The following is a 12,692-nucleotide window of genomic DNA, read 5'->3' on the forward strand; positions in this document are numbered from 1 at the left end:
TTTTGTATTTTTGCTAAAACAAAACAAAAAAACAGTTGTTTTAGCAAGAAGAGATACTATATTGTGAATATTTTTGCTAGTATTTGAATTTATATCGGAGGTATATTTGTTGACCAAATTAAGGGAAGACATAATTTCTGTTGCATCTGGAGAGACTTTTCCTTTCATCTGTTGGAATAAAAATGTAAAAATTTAAATCAGCTGCTGTCTGTTCTAGTTGAGTATGAGAATGAATAGGATAAGTTACCTAAAATCTTCTCCATGGCAGTTGAAGTGGAATGAAAGTTAAAATAGATCAGTGTTTTCTAAAATTCTGTTTCAACTTCTTAATCAGGGACAGAGTGTGCTCTTGGTTAATCTAATTAGCTGATAAGTGAAGGCCATAGCTGGGGCTAGCTGTGCAGCCTGAGGGAAGAAGGCTATATTGTCAACCTACCATCACTGTGCTTTGATAGTAACATATTCATGAGTTAAAACACTTAACCTATTATCTAGCAATTTGGGCATTTGATCTTATCTAGCAACCTGTTACTCTACCTTTAAAAAAAAAAATGTCCACTTTACCATTGTTATTTTTTTTAAAGTTTATTTATTTATTTTGAAAGAGAGATTTAGAGAGAGAGAGAGAGAGAGAGAGAGAGCGCTCACGCGCACACACACACATGAACGGGGGAAGGGCAGAGCGAGAGGGGAAGAGAGAATCCCAAGCAGGCTCCACACAGTCAGCTGGGAGCCCGATGTGGGGCTTGAACTCACAAATCATGAGATCAAGACCTTAGCCAAAATCAAGAATTGGTTGCCTAACTGACTGAGCCACCCAGGCAACCCCCATTTTTTTGTTTTTGTTTTTGTTTTTAGGTAAATTTCTTGAACTTCCACAAGAAACATACTTAGAATTTTAGAATATGTATTATAACATCTAAATTAAAACACATATAAATATAATTATTGATTAAATCTACTAAGTCCAATTTTAATTTTATTTTTAGTCATATGTGATTCCATCTGATATACATAGGAGAGAAAGTGACTGAAGAACTCAGATGGCAACTGTATGATTGAAACTATTCAAAGTCAAACAGCTGCATATTCTTTCAACTATATCCGAGCATACTCAGGTAAGAATAAGTGATTGCTTATATACTTAACACCATGTCAAAAAAAGATTCGAAACTATAAAAAGTGTTTTTATTTTGTGCCTAAATTGAAAAAGATAGTTTTATTACAGAAAGTGGTAAAATACATAAGCAAAATAAAAGTAAAAACACAAATGAGCCTGTTTTTATAAAAGTAACTTCTGTTATCATTTTGTTCTAGATCATTTAATTCTTTGTGTCGGTTTTTCCCTTTAAACAAAGTGGGGATAATATATATATTCTTTGTTGAATTTCTTTATTATTTTTATAACAAACCTATTTTGTTATGAAAATATGAATGTTCCACATTTTTTGTATCTGTTAATAAAAACAAATGATTTTAAAGTATTTTTTAGATTGTGTTTATTATCAGATGGTATCTTTATAGATAGATTGATATGTTTATCACTCATTTTGCATTAGTAGAGTTACGAAAATTAGCATCACTAGCTCAGTGACTCTAATATATATATTTTTAAATATATTTTTTAAAGTTTATTTATTTTGAGAGAGAGAGAGAGTAGGGGAGGGGCAGAGAGAGAGGGAGACAGAGGATCTCAAGCAGGCTCTGTGCTTGTCAGTGCAGGGCCCAATGCAGGGCTCGAGCTCATGAACTGTGAGATCATGACCTGAGCCAAAATCAAGTGTGGGATGCTTAGCCGACTGAGCCACCCAGATGCCCAAAGGCTATAATATTTTAAAGGCTTTTTATTATTTCTGAAATTACCTCCAGAAGGTAGTAATGAGTTACAGTTTTCAATAGCAAGTTTTGAAAATGTTTGTTGATCCATGACTTAAAATATTTTCATTCTAAGAAATTCCCTAACTAAACTTAGCTTGTGTTGAAGAAAAAATTCAAAATTAAGTCAATATTCTAAGTTTTTCTTTTAAGCAGTAGTATCCTCTACTCACATATACTCAGCCAATATATCCTTTAGATAACTAATCCCAAAAGAAAATTGAATGTTATATATGTATAATTTTTCTACACTGTCTAAAAATACAATCTTTAGAAATTATAACAAATATATATTATTCAATTAGTTATTTATTGAAAATTTATTATTGCACTAAGCAATGTGAATATTTTATTATTATTGATGGCGGTGGTGATGGTAGCCATTCAGGGCAGGAAGGTATAGAATATTTCTTGCCTCTTTTATTTTTAATAAAATGTGGCAAGAGAAGAAGCATATTTCAGTTCCTTAGGTACAAGTAGGATGTGCTAAGTGCCAAGAACACTTCACAAATGAGAGAACAGTTGAATTGTGCTTTTTAGAGTAGGTAGAACTTTGGTGGGTGAACATTTAAATGGAGGGCCAAGTTGGAGCCAAGATACACAGCTGAGAAAGAATGGGGGATATTCAGGAAATAGGAAAGATAAGGTAGATATAGCAGAGTGATGGGAAATATGTTCTGTATTTTGATTTCTATACTTAGGAATTTATATGTCATCATTATATGATGAGGGAACAACTGCAGGGGAATGAGATGGTCCATGTAGTCCTTTAAGAAGCTTAATCTAGAAAGGATATGTATGTCTGACTAATGAAGGGAGAGCAAACCCAAAGGAAGGGAGAATGATTCGTAGACTTTTCCTTTCATTTTCATCAGCATTTGTTAAACACTTGCTATTTGCCAGGCACTTAAGGAACTTGAAGAACTGTAGAAAAAAAGATGAAGACATGATCTTCATTCCTGAGGAGCTAATCCTGTAGGGGATGAGACACGCATGACCAGCAAATGAATATAATACACCACGACACCACGATAGTGTAACAGTTGAATCACATTTTAATTAATTAATTAATTAATTAATTTTTATTTTAAGAGAGAATGAGAGCAAGAGTGGGGGAAGATGGGCAGAGAGAGAGAGAGGGAGAGACTCTTAAGGAGGCTCTACACTCAGCACAGAGCCTGACATGGGGCTTCATCTCAAGACCCTGGGATCATGATCTGAGCCGAAATTGAGTCAGACATTCAACCAACTGTATCACTTAGGATCCCCTGAATTACATTTTTAAACAGACTAGCTGGTAGCTAACTATGTTGAGATGCTGGTACTAGGTTATCAACTGGTAAGGTTTTCCCAAAGATATCAAGTCTGAGCAAGGTTACCCACGAAGAATCAATGTTTCTAAACGTTCCAAGGATTCAAACAAGAAGCAATGGAAATTTTATCTAGGGCGAGAGTAGTATATAAAATAAAAGGCAGTGGTATGAGTGCTGGGAGATTCAAGGGAGGGTCTTTTATGTTAGGCAAGTGGAGCATGTTATGGCATTAACAGAAATAAGGAAACTATGGCAAAAGTGAGATTTTTGTGTTGGTAAAATTCTAAGTTTGGTTTTGATTTTGAATACCAAGGATTTTTCTGTCCTCCTGTCTCACTGTGTTTTGTTTATAGCTTTCATTGTAATTCCTTATATAATTGAGTATTCATGTTTTAATTATTAAAAGTAATTTGAGTTTCCTTAAAATGAAAGTACAAGGACAATAAGAATAAAAACCAGTTACACCAAGCAAAACATGAAATATGAAATAAAGATTCATAACCACTGTGTGTATAATTTAGGTTTAGCCTTTCCAGCAGCAGCAGAAGTGGATATATGTTCTTGCCCTAAAAGCTTAGATAAATTTATTATAGGAGTCTTAGTGTAATGGAAAGTGTCCTTACCACTTAGAGGTGCCTTAAATTTTGCATTGAAAATTTGAAAGTTGAAAGGAAGGGAACTCTGTTAATTTATACTTATAGGTAGGTCAGTTTGTGGAAGTTAAGAATTCAGTTTCTCCAGGAAGTCTGCTTGGACTTTTGGAACCTGGATGAGATCCTTCTTCTATGTGCTATGTCCTCTTAACCCAGTTTACATTCTTCTGTCATACCATGCATTGTGGTCTTGTCTGTCATTCCCTGAGACTATAAGATTCCTGAGGATTGGTTCGTCCTTTATCATTACAGATACAGACTTAGATCTAAATAAAACCCATCACAATGTTTGTTTTATAGAAGATACTTTATAAATATTTCTTAAATGCTAAAATGAATCATTTCCATGGTTTGTCTTAATTATTGTTGACCCAGCTTAGACATTTTTGTGAGCTCTGTGTTAGTTTTCTATTGCTGTATGATAGATCACATCAAAACTTAGCAGCTTAAAACAGTGCTTATGTGTTGTCTCAGAGTTTATGGACACAGTTTAGCTGGCACCTCTGGCTCCAGGTAGCTCATCATGTTGTAGTCGTGCTATCAAGCTGGAGCTACAGTCATTTCAGAGTTCATCTGGGGCTGAAGAGTCCACTTCCAGACTCAGCTGCCTCATCATATGGAAGCTAGTTTTTCCTGGGACAAGCAATACAAGAGAAAGCAAAAGTGAGCATGACTGTGGAAACAACGTTCCTTTACAACCAAAGCTAGGAAGTATCATCCCGTGTGTAGTGAGTTGAGTGATGGCCCCCAAAAACATGTGTTCAAGTCCTAACCTGTGGTACTTGTGAATGTGACATTATTTGGAAAGATTCTTTGAAGATGTAATTAAACTAAGGATCTTGAGTACAAGCATCCTGGATTAACTAGATGAGCCCTAAATCTAAGGACATGTGTTCTTATGAGAGAAGACTCTGTGAAGACAGAGGCAAGGACTGGTATGATGCAACCACAAGTCAAGGACCACCTGGAGCTGCCAGAAACTGGAAGAGGCAAGGAACAATATCTTCCCTATGGGCCTTTAGAGGAAGTGTAGCCTTTCTGACACCTTGATTTCAGTTCTGGCCTCCAAAACTCTGACAGAATCCATTTCTGTTGTTTCATGCCATCCAGTTTGTGGTAATTTGTCATGGCAGCCACAGGAAACTAATATACTACCACTTCTGCAGTTTTCTGTATTTTGGAAGTGAGTCATAGGTCCAGCCCGCATTCAGGGGCAGGGGATCACAAAAGGACATCAACACCAGGAGACAGAGATTATTGGAAGCCATCTTAGAAGCTGCCTATTCCATCAGATTTCTAGATACTTCCATTTGTTTGGTGTATCTATGTAGATGGACCCAACATAACAGGTTATAACAGATTATAATCGTCTCATATTCTTAACAAGAATCTGACTTTTTTTTTTCTTTTTGTAGTTTCTACCTCTCCAGTTAGAACTACTATTCATTTGGAGAGTCAAATTGGAACTTAGAGTCAATTTGAATTCCTTCTTTATTTGTTAATACCCAGGACTTGTCAATGATTAACCAGTCTTTTTCATTCTATTGCTTAAATTTTTCTCACTTATCTCTTTCTTTGCAATCTCTCTTCTACTGATTACAGGCTTCTATTATTTCTTCGAAACCAGCAGAATAACTGCTAAGCAGTCAAACTGTTTCTGAGCTTTTCCCCTGCAAACCTTTCCTGCAAAGAGGCTTTTGAAAACCCAAATGGGATTATGCCGTTCTCTTCCTTTATGTAACATTCTCAGGGAATAGGACACCCTTGTGATCTGGATCTTGGTTTTATAAAATTCAAGCTTCACTTTAATCATTCCTTATGTAGATCTATAAAATTATATAGAAACTTCCAAATATATTGTGTCCTTTCATTTTTGCTCGCCATTGTCTGGGATTCTCTGTCTCTGAGAATCAAATAGCTGTTTATTTGTTTGTTGTTTTTGCAACTAGCAGAATGTCTAATATCATGACCAAGACTGAATAGGTCTTCATCTTTTGTAAACTAATGTTACAGAGGAAAGAGTTGAAAAGAGGTCTAACATCAATAAAATGGCCAAACTGACAGATTAGCCTAAGATGGAAACAAATGAAAGAGAAAGGGAAATTATGGACTGATCGTGCAGCAGGACTGGAAAATTTAACGGTAGGGTGAAGGCAAATGCATGCTTGATGTAAATGTGCAGAAGCAGAAAGTCAAGTAAGCATGGCAGAAAGGGAAAGTTTAGTTTTGAGATCATAAATGAAGTTTAGATTCAAATGTGAGTGTATTGTGGTTTTAAGTTTTTAGGAGTATTAAAATACACATCCTCGTGGACATTACAATCTATTAGGCAGAAAGTGTGAGGAACATAATGTAGTCGTTCAAGATAGTGAGGGGTAGAATAAAGATGACAAATAGGTAATGCAATGTTAAGAAAGTAGCAGAAAGGAAATAGAAGTCAAATTTCTTCTGCCCCTTTCCGTTGTAATGAGTAAGATGAAAGCACTCTTAGCTGAAGAGAGTCTCTAAGGAGATCCTTCAGTGGAGAGCTAATTCAAATCCTATTCAGGAGATGTATTACGGGTTATCAGAATTTAAAAATACAAAAGAAAATAACCTTTAAGCCATTGAAGAAATTGAAGAAAACCATTTTGCTGCCACTGATCTTTGGCTGTACGTTTAAAATTGGTGTTCAGTCTATATATGTAAATGATACTTATGTGCCAATAATTAATGATTTCAAATTAATCTTTACCCATATAATAACATTAATTTTCATTTAATGAAGAAACTTGAAGGAAAAAAATGTTCTGTATATTTATGTATTTTGTAATTGTAATGAATGGCTTCTTTATAAATTAATAGCTATTTGAATAGAATAGTAAAACCTAGCAAAGTGGTTGTTTATCAAATATGTTGGTTCTCTGTGTTGCAGAGTGGTCAACTATGGGCCTTTTAATGTGAGCTAATAATTGCAGTTTTAGGAGTGTCATATATTATACCAAAGCTTTTACTTCTTTAGGGGTAACATTCTTTATAAAATGTTTTAATTTGCTTTTTAAGGCATGATTTACATTGAGAAAGTCTAGTTCAGTGAAAAAATTTAAAAAAGTGTTTAAAAGGATAATTTTTTATACATAAAGACAGAAATAAACGAAGGAGATGAATAGGATTTACATTAATATGTGCAATGCATGAAGAAATGGAAATGGCTGCCTCAGAGAAGGAAACTGGCAAATCATGAATTTTAAATTATACGGTTCATCAGTTAGGTGGCCTGACAATCTAAGCTGGAAACGTTTTGGTCAGGTGACCATCTGTGACAGAACACCTATTTATACAAGCAATCTGTACTTAGTAGTAATCACATCTACATTTGAAGAGTCTCTGTCAACTACTGTTCTTGGATTGCAAGTAACAGAAATGAGTCCTGGGTACTTAAAGCAAAAAAGGCAGTCTGCTGAAAGGATTGGAGTTAGTTCATAGAATCAGAAGGTAATCAGACAAAATCATTTTTAGGAGAGAGAGGAGCCAGAATCATTCCAGGGGTCTAGAAAGCAGGAAGTGGAAGGAGACTGAAGCAGACTGCCAGGCAGCTGAATCTGGTCCAATCCTGCATTTCGGTGCTATTCTTCCCACATTCACAAAGGGCGTCTGCATGGCTGAGTTTGAATTATTTGCCCTCTGCCAGCAACCGTAGCACTTGATTAACAATTCTCGGGAGACTGTGTACTCATGGAAAGGATAGGCTCCAAAAGGAACCTCGAAGTTTTGAGACCAGGATGGGGAATAGATATGGGGCAGTAAAAGCTATAGATATTTGCTAAAACCCTTCTTCAGACTCTAATGGGTCAAATAATAAAGATTTTGCAAGGAAAATGAACATAAATAATAGCATTACTGAGGTTTCAGTAGATATCTACTATTATGAAAAATTTATTTATTCTTTCTTTTATGCATATGTTTATTCATTGCCTGTCATGTGTCAATTGCTATACTTAGCAATGAACATGAAACTGAAAGAATTAGTTCTTGCTTTAAACAGAGTTTATAGGGGCGCCTGGGTGGCGCAGTCGGTTAAGCGTCCGACTTCAGCCAGGTCACGATCTCGCGGTCCGTGAGTTCGAGCCCCGCGTCGGGCTCTGGGCTGATGGCTCGGAGCCTGGAGCCTGTTTCTGATTCTGTGTCTCTGTCTCTCTCTGCCCCTCGCCCATTCATGCTCTGCCTCTCTCTGTCCCAAAAATAAATAAACGTTGAAAAAAAAAATTTAAAAAAATAAACAGAGTTTATAGTTTAGAGATAATTGAAATACTACAATTCAAGGGCACCTGAATGGTTCAGTTGGTTAAGCTTCCAACTCTTGATTTTTGGCTCACAGCTCATGGGAACGAGCCCCGCATCAGGCTCTGTGCCGACAGTGTGGAGCCTGCTTGGGATTCTCTCTCTCCCCCAACTCTCTCTCTCTCTCTCTCTCTCTCTCTCTCTCTCTCTCTCTCCCCCACTCTTAAAATAAATAAATAAACATTTTAAAATATAGAAATATGACAATTCATATGTTGCAATAATTTTAAGGTAGAAAGTAGATAAGATTCCTAGGACTACTATAACAAAGAACCACAAACTAGGCAGTTTAAAACAATAACAATTCTAGAGACTAGAAGTCTGAAATCAAGGTGTCAGTAGGGTCAAACTCCCTGCAAAGACTCTAGAAGAGGATTCTTCTTTGTTTCTAGCTTCTGGTGACTCCTGGTATTCCTGGACTTGTTGCAGCATAAATAAATTCTGGCTCCATCTTGTCCACATGGCCTTCCTCTCTGTGTGTCTCTGGGTGTGCTTCTCCTCTCCTCTTCTTATAAATATACCAGTCGTTGGATTTAGGGTCCATCCTAAAATCCAGGATGATTTTATCTCTGATTACATCTGCAAGGACCCTAGTTCCAAAGAAGATCAATATTGAAGTTCTGAGTGAACATGAATTTTGTAGAGATGCTATTTTACCACTGTAGGAGGGTATAGGATACTATTCATGGCAGAGTCCCTGAGCCTATACTTGGCGTATGCCAGAGAAGGCTACCTAAAGGAAATAATGTCTAAACTAAGGGTGAATGTTCAGTCAGAAGGCACCGGATATGTAGTGGACCCTGCAAGCATTTATGAAAAAGCATAGTTCATTAGAAGAACTGAAAGCAGTTCAGTATAGCTGGAGCAAAAAATGTCCAGGGCTGGATAAGGTGCGAAGAGGAGAGATGATGGCAAGGAAGTTAATGGGACACGTGAAAAGGGAGCTTGTAAGGAATATGACATTATCATGAATGTAGTGGGGAACCACCAGAGGGAACTAAGCAGGTGAACAACCACATCAGATTTCTATTTTACAGAAACCGTTTGGGGTGCAGTGTGGAGATGAGAAATGTTTGAACAATGCTGGAGAAAGAAAAGCCAACGAGGCAACTGTGCAGTAATCTGGGTTTGAAATAATGGGGGCTTGGTGAAGGAGATGCTGGTGGTGGAATGGAGGAAAGAAAATAACTGTAATTCTGATATGTTGAACACTAGGAATTGATTTTGTATGAATTATAGGCAAAGTATGATGGCCCGGGTCCTAGTTTCTAGGACTGTGGATGATGGTTATAGGTGCTGAGATTGGAAATGAGAGAGAGAGAGAGAGAGAGAGAGAGAGAGAGAGAGAGAGAGAGAGAGAGATGGACACAGGGACAGAGACCTGGGAACAAACTAATGGATTCAGTTTGTGTATTTTCAGGTTTTTTATTTTATTTTTTTAAATTTTTTTAACGTTTTATTTATTTTTGAGACAGGGAGAGACAGAGCATGAACAGGGGAGAGTCAAACAGAGAGAGACACAGAATCTGAAACAGGCTCCAGGCTCTGAGCTGTCAGCACAGAGCCCGACGCGGGGCTTGAACTCACGGACCGAGAGATCATGACCTGAGCCGAAGTCGGCCGCTTAACCGACTGAGCCACCCAGGTGCCCCTATTTTCAGGTTTTTTTAAAAAAAAAGTTTATTTATTTTTTTTGAGAGAGCAAGAGAGAGAGCATGGGTGCACATGAGTGGGCGAGGGGCAGAGAGAGGGAGAGAACAAATCCCAAGCAGCCTCCGTGCTCACGAGTAAGATCATGACCTGAGCCAAAACCAATGCACACCTGTATATTTTCAGTTTTGACTGCTGTAGTGCTTCTAAATGAGTATGTTCAAAAAGCAGTTGTCTATATGGGACAGGTCCTGTTGAGGAAGGAAATCTGAGAACATAAATGATACCTGAAGTTGTTGGGTGTATTTGAAAAACCTTTTTTTTAGCCTATTACTATATCCAACAAAGGAGGATTATGCAGAGTGAAATACTGACATTTAGAAATAATATTTACTTACCATTTATGACAACATGGAAGGATCTAGAGGGTATTATGTAAAGTGAAATAAGTCAAACAGAGAAAGACAAATACCTTATTATGTCACTTATGTGCAAAATCTAAAAAACAAAACAAATGAACAAACCAAACAAAACAGAAACGGATGCATAAATACAGAGAACAAACTGGTGGTTGCTAGAGGGGAGGAGGATACAGGACCTGGGCAAAATAGGTGAAGGAGGTTAAGTACAAACTTCCAGTTATAAAAAAATAAATCGCATGGATATAAAGTACAGAATGGAGAATAGAATCGATAATATTGTAATAACTTTGTATGGTAATGGATGGTAACTACACTTATGGTGAGCTTTTTGTAATGTATATAAATGTCAAATCACTATGTTGTACACCTGAAACTAATATAATATTCAGTTATGCTTCAATTAAAAAAGAGAAAGAATACTTAATGGCATATGAAAAAACCATTATAAAATGCAAACAGAACAAAAATGAGAAGAACAGACTGGGGACACACTGCTGTATCTATAGTAAGATCTCAACACTATATATCTGGCTCCCTTTAATACTAAATACTCAAACTAAATGGATTTCTGTGTTAGCAATGGCTATTTCTGTGTGACTTTCATTTTATTACTTAAAACTTACTTTTAAAGTTTAGAGCGTCCAATGAGCATACACTACTTTTATATTCAGGAAAAAAAGAACAAAACAACGTGTTCTTTGGGTAAATTTTAGCACACAAGCTGTACCTGAAATAGAATTTTTGTAGGATAGTATTTCTAAAAATAAGTAATTGATTTCAAGAATTGGGTATCTTTGGAAAGATAGGAGGAAAAAGAGTTGTGAGTAAAAAATTATACCACATGAGCAGGTATTTCCTAAAATACCTTGAACTATATCTGGGGATATGGATTGTATATCCTCAGCTTGGTTAAGTAGCCATTTGATAAATCGGGAGAAAAATTACTACTTTTGAACAAAAAGTAGAAAAAATATGCACATTGCAAACATTTTTCACTTGGTTTTGAAAACCATATTGGTGAAGACCATTTTAATAAAACATGGAACTAGATCCTTTTATGTAAGTTGTCATCAGTAATCCCAGGTCATTTTATATAAGGTGATTAGACAACATTTCTGTGGAGATTTTACTAATTTCTGTAAGACTGAAGTGGTATTTAGATTTCTGGAATGCAAAGTTAGAGCTTTAATATTAAATCTACTTTATTATATCCGAAGGTCGTGCTGTGACAACAGAATATATTTGCATGTTCTTTTCTTTCCCACCCAGTTTCAGAATATTAAACAACTATTCCATTAACACATACTGGATGATATGAAGTTGCAATTAAAACTCTCAAGCCATCTTTAGGCTATTATTTACTTTTTTTAGAGTTACCAAGAGATAACACAGAGTAATTAATGCCTCATAATAATTTTAATAAAAGGCCAAAAGCTGGCTAGTACCTGCAGAAAGGAAAACTATTTGACATTTATGTGGGAAGTATTTTTTGTTTCAAATTTTGATAATTGCTTAAATAGCATTGTTTGCCTTGACTCATCAGTATAATTATTTGCTCATTCAAACCTGGGATGTAATATAAAAATTTTACTGTTTAAGGATAGTTCAAAATTCAAACATGCTTCAATTTGTTAATGACTATAAATTAAACAGACCTTCTTTCTTTAAAAATAGTTTTCAATAGCCACCTGGGTGGCTCAGTCGGGTAAGCATCAAACTTTGGCTCAGGTCATGATCTTACAGTTCATAGATTTGAGCCCTGTATTGGGCTCTGAGCAGACAGCTCAGAGCCTGGAGCCTGCTTCAGATTCTGTGTCTCCCTCTTTCTGCCTCTTCCCCACTTGTTCTCTCTCTCTCTCTCTCAAAACTAAATAAACATTAAAAAATAGTTTTGATTGAATAGATATGCTAGAAATAAATTTCTTGGTTAAATATTTTATAAGAAAATAGAGATAACAATAATTATAGAAAAGGAACATAAACTTACATTTCATTCGTTTCAATGGGGATTTCGACTGTTTCAAAGTAAGTTTATATCTCTTATATCATTTAGTTAGACTATCCTAAGAGTATTTTAGATGACTTGTCCTATGAAAAATTTGACTCAATACTATAAACCTGGGCAGCGCCTGGGTGGTTCAGTTAATGATTAAGTGTCCGACTTTGGCTCAGGTCATGATCTAGGGTTTGTGTGTTTGAGCCCCACATTGGGCTCCGTGCTGATGCCTCAGAGCCTGGAGCCTACTTCGGATTCTGTGTCTCCCTCTCTGCCCTCCCTTGCTTGCACCCTGCCTCAATCTCTCTCAAAAACAAATAAACATTAAAAAAAATTTTTTTAAAGAATAAAACCTTGGAATTCTACTAGATAATAGTAGAATTTCTTCTTGGAATAGTCTGAAAGTCTGCTTAGAATTTATGGGCCTTTCCCCCCCCCATTCTTAAGTGGAGTTTTCTAAACT

The 12,692-nt window shown here is 36.2% G+C and overlaps 1 protein-coding gene across 18 annotated transcripts in view; it reads left to right on the top strand.

Annotated features, from left to right (window-relative positions):
• Positions 1–12,692, top strand: part of GULP1 (GULP PTB domain containing engulfment adaptor 1) — a 275,468-nt gene that overhangs the window by 92,984 nt on the left and 169,792 nt on the right. For 13 of the 18 annotated variants that reach the window (XM_045034117.1, XM_045034119.1, XM_045034122.1 and 10 more), the window contains one exon: positions 990–1,118. The exons of 3 other annotated variants lie outside the window; for them this stretch is intronic. The gene's annotated coding sequence lies outside the window, so the exon portion shown is untranslated. The remainder of the gene's footprint in view (positions 1–989; positions 1,119–12,692) is intronic. 2 more of the 18 variants (XM_045034120.1, XM_019838360.3) reach the window with 1 other exon arrangement.

The sequence above is a fragment of the Felis catus genome, chromosome C1 (assembly GCF_018350175.1).
Source record: "Felis catus isolate Fca126 chromosome C1, F.catus_Fca126_mat1.0, whole genome shotgun sequence".
In the NCBI taxonomy this organism is placed as follows: Eukaryota; Metazoa; Chordata; class Mammalia; order Carnivora; family Felidae; genus Felis; species Felis catus.